Source organism: Nelusetta ayraudi, unplaced genomic scaffold (assembly GCF_046127955.1).
Source record: "Nelusetta ayraudi isolate G7.1 ecotype Tasmania unplaced genomic scaffold, CSIRO-AGI_Nayr_v1 ptg000050l, whole genome shotgun sequence".
NCBI lineage: Eukaryota > Metazoa > Chordata > Actinopteri > Tetraodontiformes > Monacanthidae > Nelusetta > Nelusetta ayraudi.
This window is the reverse complement of record NW_027466100.1, coordinates 4301518-4313558: the sequence shown is the minus strand read 5'-3', so window position 1 is coordinate 4313558 and position 12041 is coordinate 4301518.

Below are 12041 nucleotides of genomic sequence, written 5' to 3'. Positions count from 1 at the left end.
ATATATATATATATATATATATACATACATATACATATATATATATTATATATACATACATATACACACACATATGTATATATATATATATATATATATATATATATATATATATATATATATATATACATATATATATACATATGTATACACCAGTTGTAAACTATGTTAAGCGCTGTATGCAAATCTGATATAAGGCTGAGTGTATTTTTCTGCCAAGGGCCAAACTGCACTGATAAAGAATATGAAGAAGTGGGACTGAAGCACTTTATTTATTTTCTACTAACTTGACGTATCAGTCAACTATCATCAAATGTTTCTATTGTGATGCAACCGCATAAAAAAACAACAACAACAGCAGAGGAACCTCAACAAACACTGATATGAGAATGTAGATGGACCAGCATTACACACATGGTATTGTAAAATAGAGGTTAAAGGAACAGTGTACAACGTTTAATGGAAAGAAATGGGACTGATTGAGTTTTAGTAAAAATGAAAAAAATCTGGCCCCACAGTGTGTGGGTCTGTTGTGTGTGCGATTTTGAAAGAAAGAAGCAGGACGAAGCATCAAAAAGTGGTGGTTAGCATCAGCACATTAGCACCATTACAATACACTTTCCTACTGCTGGATGCTGCTGAATTTTGCACGCTTGGCCTTTAAATTTGACGGCGGAAGATCAATGAGCGACTGCAGTGTTTTTTATGTCACCGACATCAGCTGATCCATCGGTCACACAGGAAACCTGACAACACTCAACTTCCTGTTTGTCACCGTACCTCTCGATACTTGTGTTTTTGGAACTATTTTTTTATTTTCATTTCAAAACTTACTACCGGTAACTGCCTCTCTAGTTTGCTGTATGTCTTCACCTTCTCAGTGTGACTGACTGACTAACTGTGCTTCATTACAGTTTTTCGCAAAAGAAAAGCGATATTTAAAAGATTTCGACAAGGTACAATTGCAATTTGCAGGTGTCTATGCACTTCACACCCATCAACGGAAGTTGATGGGTGTGAAGTGCATAGACTGTAATTCTGGTAAAATCTCGTCCCGTAAGATTAACAAGAATTGGGTTTGCTTTTGTTTGTTTATGTTTGTTTGCTGCAAAGAATGGTTGTTATATTTTTTTCTCTTCGATTAGTTGTAAAAAAATAATCTGTTTTCTCCTCCGCTGCAGACCTGCACTGTCAAGGACCCGCCTGCTCTGAGAGGTCCGCCTGCACTGCCAGGACCGGAAGTTGATTTAAAGCCTTTCAAATTAAACGCGTTTGGACCGGAAGTTGATTTAAAGCTTTTCAAATTAAAAGCTTTTATAAATTAAATTATTTTATAACAGAAGACGTGACAAAAGAGGGCACTTGGCGTACGGTGAGTGTCAAAAAAGTACAGCAGCAAAAAATAATAATAATAATAATGATAATAATAAAAAGAAAAATAGATCAGGTCGATAGATACCCGAAAAGGCCTTGGCTTTGTTTTTGTTTTTTTGTTTTTTTAATTAATATTTTATTTTATTTTATTTTATTTGTTTTCTCGGCAAACATTATGAAAATATCTCCTAATTATGAGATAACCTCTAAATTACGAGAGAAGATCTCTTAATTACGAGATCTTGATCTCATATTTTAGCAATGACGAAATAAAATGAAAAGGAAACTTCTAACTCTGTAATCAGCGGCAATGATGACGCCACCGCAGCTTAACAGATATATGTTTTTTTCAGGAACTTTGTTTAGAAAGAAGAATAGACTGACAACAAGTAATATTTCAAAAATATAAATCTGAAACCAAGTACAGCGGAAAGCAATTCTATCTAGTTTCCCTCTTGTGCTCAGTGATTACCGTGATACGTAGCCGAGTAGACCTCTCAGTGCAGGCAGGTCCTGACAGTGCAGGTCCTGCAGCCAGACCCCTCTCATAAAAAACATGAGTGTAAAAAACTTTTAGCGATATTTGAGAGGTTTTACGAAATGTAGGCGTTTCCATCACCAGTTTTTTTTTTAATTGCGATATTTAGGTTTTGCGCCATTCTAGGGGTGATGGAAATGCAGCTACAGACTGACTGATTCACTGACTCACTCACACAATTACTGACAACGCGCTCCAAAATCTACTTTTCAGGCCGGTGAAGAGTTTGAAAAAGAGGAAATGAACGCGTGAGGCACATTAGCAGCAGGCCTGTGGGATATTTTAGCGCCACGTAATTGTTAAAAAAAAAAAAAAGAAAAGAAAAATTCATTTGTTCTGCTTCATCACTAATCCTGGTCCAGCCACACGAGCTCTGGTCATTTTTTATAATCCGTCAGCTCTAATAAATCCGACCATGTAGAGCCAATTCATTTTTATGGTACAGCTTTGACCTCTGACCTTTGCGTGGCAATACGAGGGCCATGAGACCGAGACTGGACATGGTTCAGCAGGTTTCACGGGGGTGAATTTTGGACCTTTGGGGCCTTTTTTCCCCTGGATTCCTGAACTCAGCTGGGACCGTCGAGGCAGCGACTGACAGACTCCTGAAATGTTTATTAAGAAAGCATTTGTATTGACGCGTTCACACAGACTGAGGTGTCAATTTACTGTGTGAAATATTCTATCATGAAAGAAGAAGGAAATATGACGAGCCAGCCACGGCTAATAACAAAAAGTCCAGCGGGCTAATTAGAGTTTTGCATTAGAGGTAAACGAGACGCTGGGGAGCCGTTCGAGTCTCACTGACGGATGAAGAGACACATCGAACAGCGAGACGGAAAAAAACAACAAGAGCAAAAATTTCAGGGCGCGGCATCAGGTCACACTAGGTGTGGTTCCAGCGAGCATAACACCAGTTAAAAAAAAAAGGCCTCACTCTGTTTAGTACAGAAAACCAGTACTACTCATTCTGTTTTATATTCTCCATCTCCCCCCCTTCCCCCTGTAGGGGAGGAAATATCTAGACACAAATAGTAATATCTCCCCAATACGTATTCCGTCGTTCCGGTGTCAAGGTGAGGATTTCAAAGTAAAATACATAATAATTAATTTAATCTTACTCCATTTGATAATAATAACTTTACTTTTATATATTGATTGAGAGAAAGACTTGATTAACAATTAAGAATATAAACTCAATAATAATAAAATTCTCGTGATCTGACATTAGTCTTCAGTTCAGGGATGGCTTCTATAAATTAACAAAACTATTCAGTTTGTTCAATAAAAATGGAAGAATAGCCTGATGTCTGGGTTGGAGTATTCAGAGGTTATTGAACATGATACCCAATCTTATCTGACCAACTCAGAGGTTAAGGGTTTGAATAATGTCCAGTGAAACTTACCATATAACTAAGGTCTTTGGGATTCTGATTAATCCCTATCTTAGTTCAGTGATGGCAGATATAGACAAAGCATTCAGTGACCTTCTTAACATAGAAGAACAGCCCAGACATCTAGGTTGAGATGTTCAGAGGTTTATATCTTCCAACTCAATAGTTAGAAAAACATGACACTCAATCTTTTCTATTCAACTCAGAGGTAAAGAGTACTAGCATTACTCAGACAAATCTACCATATAACTGAAGACTTAATCAACATCTAATGTCAGATTATTCTCAACATAGAACAAAAGTCTCAACAAGTTGATACTGAAGGGAAATGGATAACATACCATTTTATTGCGATGTCCAGAGTAAAAATGCAGCAAAAATGTAACAGACCGGTTGTGTAAAAATGATGGTAAACAAATCAAGAAGTCAAAGAAAAATAAGAAGAAGAAGAAGAAGAAGAAGAGAGAGAGAGAGAGAGAGAGAGAGAGAGAGAGAGAGAGAGTGAAAAAGAGAATCAAAAAAGAGAGTGGGTTCCAGAAAAGGAGAGGAGAAAGAGAGAGAGAGAGAGAGTGGGTCCCAGAAAAGGAGAGAAAAAAAGAGAGTTTCAGATTCTTGTTCCTTCCCTTAAATATCCTCCCAGAACAGAGACACTGCTAAAATGCATATTTAAAAGATTCAAATCAAATCTACTCTTCCTACTCGGGAACCTTTTGGTCATCAGGGGTTCCTTTCCCGCGACATATAAATCATGTTAGTTAATTACAATAGGTGAGTTTGATACAGTTGTAACCCCCGTCTTCCATTGTTAGAGAAAACACTTCAGGATGTGGATTTGACTGTCTTACACCCCTATTTCTTCGTGAGTCGGGAAGATTGCAAGTTTAAATTGGCACACGCAGATGTGACAGTGGCGGTCCGGTCACTATGCCTCCAATTGATCATGCGCCCTGGCTACTTGGCCAAAGGGGAGATCCCTTTGGCTGAATGGTTAAAGCGTGCATGGCTGTTACTCGGGAGTCTGGGGTTGGAAGCCCGCCTGGGCCCTCTGCGCCTTGCCACACAAAGACAACACTAGATGGAGCTTTTAGGTAATATTAAATGCTACATTGTTCACAATATAAACAAGTTGTGTTGTTATCATGTGACGGCAGCATCTGCTAACGTTTAAGTTACTACTGATTAATTCATTTATAAACAATTTTAGCTTGCTTTCCCCACTTCTGCTGCTAGCATCAAAGCTAGCTAGCTCGTTGAACCATGGGTGTATTATAAGAACTGGATACCAGACTGGCAATGTGGCGGCACACCAGGTACTGTAGCAAAAAAAAAAAAAAAAACATGGTCCCCAAAAGCATTTTCCCGATAGACTGCAGTGCAAAAATAAACGCCTCACGGCTCGCTGCTGCTGTGTGAAGAGAGTCAAAGAAACAGCAGCTAAACATCATTTACCAGAAAACAATTCCAGTCACAACTTTGTTTATTAGCATTTGCTGAGAAACATCAAAGCAGTGGGGGAAAAGGGGGAGTGGGATTTGACAACATCATTCACGGATGGCTTAAGGGGGACGTTGAGGACAAAAAGCTTCCACTGATCCCAGAGTCGTTCGGTCACTGGGCCCTTTGTTCAGTGGACGAACTCCTCTGCTGGCACTTACCAGACAAGCACCATTAGCATTGTAGGAATGAATGAATGTTGAAGGAAATAAGTGGAAACTCAGCCGGCGCTCTCACATTTCCCCCCCAGAGGCAGAAAACACTTTTCCTTCACTGTAAAATGTTGGACAGCTGCTCAGTGAGGTTTCACAAGTTCACAGATTGACCACAGATTGGAGGCTTATTGTACATATATATATATATATATATATATATATATATATATATATATATATATATATATATATATATATATATATATATATATATATATATATATATATATATATATATATATATACATATATATATCCACCGGGCAACAGAGCAGAACAGAACACAAGAGGAACACAATCCAAGGGCGTTTACCCACAGGCGCCCTAGGTAACATCTCGGTACGGGTCGGTATTGACGCATTTCCATGAGCCCCAGCACGGTCCCAGGGGTTACGATTTTGGTACCTGCATCCTTGGGGTTCGAAGCGAGCAGAGCTGACACCGTATGGGTGACGTTAGCAACGTGCAGGGCACTGATTGGGTAAGAGTTTTGACGAAAGCCAAAGGCAGTCTTTCACGAAAGACCAAAACCGCCATTTTTTAAATGCCCCGCGTGTGGATTTTTACAGTTTCACGTATTAAAAACTGAAAATATTATGAAACTGTACCATGGGCGAACGTAGAACTACAGACGTTCTCTGTGGCTGAAGAAAAAACTCATAGAGAGAGCTGGACGGACGGAGCGACACGCAATGAAAAGCCTTCCTGGTTTTGCAGCCGGTGGCCGTCGCTGTACAGCGAAACAGTGTCCGCAGAAAAAATTCAAATGCTGACTGACTACCGAAGCACCAAGGACTACAACGGTCGGAGTGGAACGAATAGAGACAATGTTGGAGGTTTGTTCAGCCTAATTCGGATGCGATGGAACACCGACGCGGTGGCCAACGGGAGTGAGACGGGCTCGACTCGGCCGGTGGACGACGAGAGAATAGTCGGCCACGACGCTATTTGAAAACATGCTTGAGGACTGTAAATGTGTTTTGTAACATCAAGCAACTTTAGTTTGAAGGCTATTTGCAAAGTAGAGCCATTGAATCGTGTCGATAAACCGCTAGCCACCACCGCTAACTCCGTGCTCTGCTTGTGTTGTGTTCGCTAGCAGCGAAACTTAAGAGGCAGTGATTCTGGCTCGCAAGTTTCGTAAGTTTCACTCCTTATAGCGATTTTAACGCTGCTAGCTTGTGAACACCGGTGGAATAGAGCTGTTGCTGTTTCGTGCTTTGTGTGGACTTAAGTTGTGCGGATATTCTTGTCCAATAATAAACGACTGTGAGACTCAGGTGATCGTTTCAGCATCTACATTTTCAAGTCAACAGTATGAAACAAAATCATTCTAAGCCCTACGAAAATGTCTTGCATAAATCAAAACCACGGTTAATACAAAAAGTGAATCCTATGGTTTCGGGGACACGGGAGGCACAAAAAAAACCTTTGGTTCGCCTTGCAACCGTGACTCCGCCCACGCTCAGGTACTAGTCGGGCTTATGGAAATACATTTCAACCGAGCTGTCCCGTACCGTGAAGGGCTGGCACTAGCCGCACAGGGCTAGTGGGTAAACGCCCCAACCGACCGTTACAATGCTAATTGGCCATTGTCTCTCTTAATGCATCATCTTGGTGGCTTCACTCAGAAGAAAAATGTTGCAGCAGTTTGCGTGTCAGAAGTTTCTTTTAAAAAGCCCAATTTGACGACGCACTAGCAGACCGTTTCATTTGCCCCCAGAGCCGCAAGGAATCCTAGGGGAAATATGTTGTTGTGTGTTGTAAGAATTATGTTGTTTGTTACATTTTTAGTGCGAATGTGTGAGTGTATGTGTGTGTTAGTCCATTAAAGGTAATGTTTCATATACGTTATGTGCCATGTTTGCGTTCGCGGCTGTTTAGCACCATGAGTCAGTGTGGACTTGGTTCTTAGAAGCGGGCCAGTGGCATTCTCGGTCGTGTGTAAGTAAATTTTTAACAGTGTTTCTTAAAAAGCTGCCGCGTTGTGTGTAGTATCATTTTACAAATGTGAACATATACAAGCCGCACTGGACTATAAGCCGCAGGTGTTTCGTCAGGAAACGGGTCCGCGGAGCGGATCAGTTTGCGGCTGCGAGCCTGTGACTCTGGACTTGCACCGCGGATCCTGCTTGCGGGGTCCCGCTGGTCACCTCGGTTAATTGGTATGTAGTCGGACCAGAACTCGACAACAAGAGGAAGAACTGAGAACATACAGACGAGAGCGCGAGCGATCTAGCCAGATCGACTGCCTTTAACTTAAAAGCTGCATCATATGCAATTCTTCGTTTGTTTCCGTTTGTGCGTGAAAACTTCCTTTGCGCAAACTGTCTTGCTCTCGTTCTGTATTTGGTTCCACTTTTGCTTTGGTTGTTCGCGCAAACTGTCTGTCTCACTCTTTCACGAGCCCACCCAACAATCCATAAATGGAGAAGGTCCCATAGTGGCCGTTAGCTGTAAAAAACCATAGATTAGCCGCACCGTTGTATTAGCCGCAGGGTTCAAAGCATGGGGGGAAAAAAGTAGCGGCTTATAGTCTGGAAATTACGGTAAAAACATATCTATTTAGACGTCAGAGGAGCGTGACGGACATTTTGCAACTTCATCGATCAAAATGACCTTTAACGATGAAGTCTAGTGTGACTCTGATGTGCATACACTACTGTTCAAAAGTCTTAGGGTCACTGACTGATTTCAGCATTGAACTCCATTTTAAGCAGTCTCATGAAATAATCTACTGCAATGCGTTAGGAACATTACATGTGCGGGAAAATCAGTCAGGATGTGCTGAACACATTTTGGGATGGCTTTGACGGTTGTTGCCTTGAATGTCTAACTGAATGTGATTTTAGAGAACGAATATCAAGTGTGCAGTATAGAAGTACAGAAGTTGAATGCTTTAAAGTTGTCCCACCCAAAAAAAGATATATATGAACATTTTCTCAATTCTCTCAATCACGTTTAGTTAGACATTGGAAATAGTTTTCAGTCAACACTGAAATGTTTATGTACTTGATTACAGTGCACTCGTAATGACTGCAGAGCATTCAAGATCATTATTTCATGAAACTGGTTACAATGGAGTTCAATGCAGAAAACTTTTGAACAGTAGTGTGTATATATAAATATACATATGTCTGTGTGTGTGTGTGTAATAGGCCTTTCTGCTAACATCCACAGCACTTCCACATCTTGCTTGCACCATCTGGTAACAGACGTCTTTCTCTTGAAACAAACTTCCAGCTACTTCCAGTAAGACATCACATTCAATAGGAGCAGACTCCTGCTGGTTGAGGTTCACTTGGCCTTCATACAAGCCCAATTGCAAAGTTCAGGTTGTGAACTTGCTTTCCTTGGAAAAAGTAAAAAAATAAAATAAAAAAAACCTAAATAAATTATGTGTTTCATATGTTCACGTCTCTCACGGCCTCATTTTCAAGGTGCGACAATAAACGCAGTGCATGGATGAGCAAGCAGGTCAGGCTGTAGGTCAAAGTTCAGACACCCGACACATGGCAGGAGGCGGGGATTTTAATCAGGTCCAATCAGAGCTCAGTATGCAAAAAACAAGGGTTGAGGACTCGTTGATGGATTCATCACAGTCAGATGTGAACCAAAAACCGCCCTCATAGCTACTGAGCTATTGTTTTATGAAAGCAGTCATTTCAGTGCGTGAGGTCATGGGGTCAAATCCCCTAAGGGGCTGTGGAATTTTATTTTTTTTTCCATTCCATCATCACTGACATCACACTGAGTTTTGCATGATGTCTGAGTTTCACAGTCGGTTTCATCAGATGAGTCATTTGAAGAAGGTTCAGTTGAAGGCACGAGCCCTTCCTTAGACTCGCCGGTCCGCCAGGCAGCAGCTTTGGGGCGATGGAGAGAACTTAGGTGGAAGAAGAAGAAGAAGAAGAAGAAGAAGAAGAAGAAGAAGAAGAAGAAGAAAAACAGAGCAGCCAAACTCTCGCACATTGGGTGTGAGACTCACGCATTTGACTTGTTCCTCACGCTCTCACGCCACACCTCCGATTTCTCACGCTGGAGGGCTGCATTGGCCATACGGTACCGTCGAAAGCAGTGAACATAGGTATACTGCCATCTGGTGGTGAGCTTCTGTACAGTAACAGGACCGCCTCGCACAGCAGGGGACACTATACCGCCGCCCCCCCAGCCCCCTCCCCATCAACGATTGCGTGTTCACATTAAACCGGGCCGTGGTGCTAAAAAGGTCGGGGACCACTGCTATAAACCACCACTAAATCTCACTCCAACATTTTTGTAAAACTTGGAAGTTCTGGAAGAAGAAGAAGAAGAAAAAAAACTTTATTAGTCTAGTGTGGTGAGGTTGGCGTCAAATAAAAAGGGCACGAGATGCTAATGGTGCGTCGGTCGATGGACCCGTTACTGCTGATCAGCCTGCAGTCTTCCAATTAAACCTCCATTACAACAAACCGCAATCAATAGTGAACAATAACACACAGTGCTCGTGGATCCATTGTGGATTGTGTGCAAAGTTAAAATAAACACAACATAAGCGATTTGCAAACTTCTCCTTTTACTTTTTATTGATTTTCTTTTGGGTCGGCGGACCGGGATATTGAGGTAAGAAACCTAAATGACAAAAATGGCAGCCAAATTTTACTGGCATAAGTCACAACTCCCAGTCAACCTTAACGTGGACCTTTTAAGGCTTTGTGTTCTAAAATAACTCGAAGAGGAAGTTCAACTCTGTCGTTAATCCACGCCGTCTTTTCACGAACGATCTTTCTTTGTATACTCAGTGGTGCTCATGTTGTTAGCGAGCTACTGCTTCTTTAAATACAACGTGCTTCAGGCATTAAACTTGCAGCGCCATCATCATCTTCATCATCATCATCATCATCATCTTCAGTTGTTTCCAGCAAAAAATGTACGATTTTAAAGAATCTGGCCCTGTGTAAACGGCCCCTTAGAGAAAAGTTAACATGTATGAACATGTAAAAAGGCATATGCATTGCTGTGTAACTACAGAGAAAATAACGTCATATCGATGGTCTTGCTTGAAAACGTTAATGTTATTAATGTCTTGGAATTATTATCATACAATTATTTTAATAGTTAATTAACTATTACCTCCTGTTTAAGCTTGTGTGCATTTAAAATGTGTTGGAGGGCTGTTTTGAGCTGGTGGCAGTCAGGGCCCAGAAGCAGATGCAAAGGTTACACTGCCTGGGCATCAGGAGGAGGGAGGGCTGCACGATTTTGGAAAAAATGAGAATCACATTTTTTTTTTTTTGTTTTGAAATGAGATCACGATTCTCCCACAATTTTCTTTCAACGCAAGTATTTATTACACTTATTGCCAATTCAGGAACAAGCGGGTTAGGAAAATGATGTATGAATGAATGAATTTGATTCACATTGTATTTATGGTATAAAATTATTTATTTTTTTAAGAGTCAATGCGTCACTGTCCCTCACAACACTAATAAACGATCGTCTCGTTGCAGAGGCTTATATAAGACGACAGTTGAGTGTTTCTGCTCGTTTTATTTTACGGAAGTCTGCCGTTGAGCTCTTTTCTTATGGCGCATAGCCGCTTCTGAGCTAGCTTACCGAGGGGCAATTTGTCGTCCGTGAGTGTAGGGAGAGGGACCAGTGTGTCATTTCAACAAATTTATTGTACGAGTTATTACTCCTGCCTCATTTAAAAAAAAATAAAAAAAATTTACGGAGTCTTCGTGTACCAAGTGGTCAACCATAAATTCTTGAACTGTTGACTAGTGGAATCTTGCTCTTCATTGCAGCTTGCCAAACTTCGGAGAAGGTGGTCTTGTCATTGGTAAATAATCTGAGTTATTGTTGTGTTTCACGTTAATAAATGATTTTGAACATAAATGAGTCTTGTTTTTGTCTTAGCTCCTAATTCCTTCCATTTTTAGCCACTCTTCAATTAGTTCCAGTTAAGACTGCTGGGTTGACAAATTCGGCAATGATTACGTCCGCCAAGTTTCATTCAATATATTCAGGGTTTCGTTCAATTTATTCAAGATTCATTCCATATATTCAAGATTCATTCCATATATTCAAGGTTTCATTCAATATATTCAAAGTTCATTCCATATATTCAAGGTTTCATTCAATATATTCAAAGTTCATTCCATATATTCGGGGTTTCATTCAATATATTCAGAGTTCATTCCATATATATTCGGGGTTTCATTCAATATATTCGGAATTTCGTTCAATATATTCGGGGTTTCATTCAATATATTCGAGGTTTCATTCAATATATTCAAGGTTCATTCCATATATTCAGAGTTTCATTATATATATTCGGGGTTTCGTTCAATATATTCAGAGTTTCATTCCATATATTCGAGGTTTCATTATATATATTCGAGGTTTCATTCAATATATTCAAACATTAATTTCCTGAACGGCATGCCATTATATATGTATATATATATATATATGCACACATATATATATATATGTATATATATACATATATATATATGTATATACATATATATGTGTATATATATATATATATATATATATACATATATATACGTATATACATATATACGTATATATACACACATATATATATATATATATATATATATATATATATATATATATATATATATATATATATATATATATACATATATATATTCATATATATATTTATATATATATATATATAGTATATATAGAGAGTTTAGTGAAACAACCAACAGCCTAACTGGACCCAATTTGAATGTGATCAACAGAAGTTCCACAATTAAATTCTTAAGGGGACTCGTTTCTGAATATTTCTGATTTTATCTTTATCAGGTTGGAATATGAATCAGATCCAGTAGAATCTAGTTCACATCAAGTTTTGACTCTAAACTGCTGTTAATTTATCCAAAGATTTGAATTAAAATTGCCAAGTTAAAATACAGTTTCAATAAATTGTATGTACGGACATGTTGTTTGTCCGGGATTCAAACTGAAACATGTTTCAGTTTCTCACAGTGGAATAAGAAAGGGCCA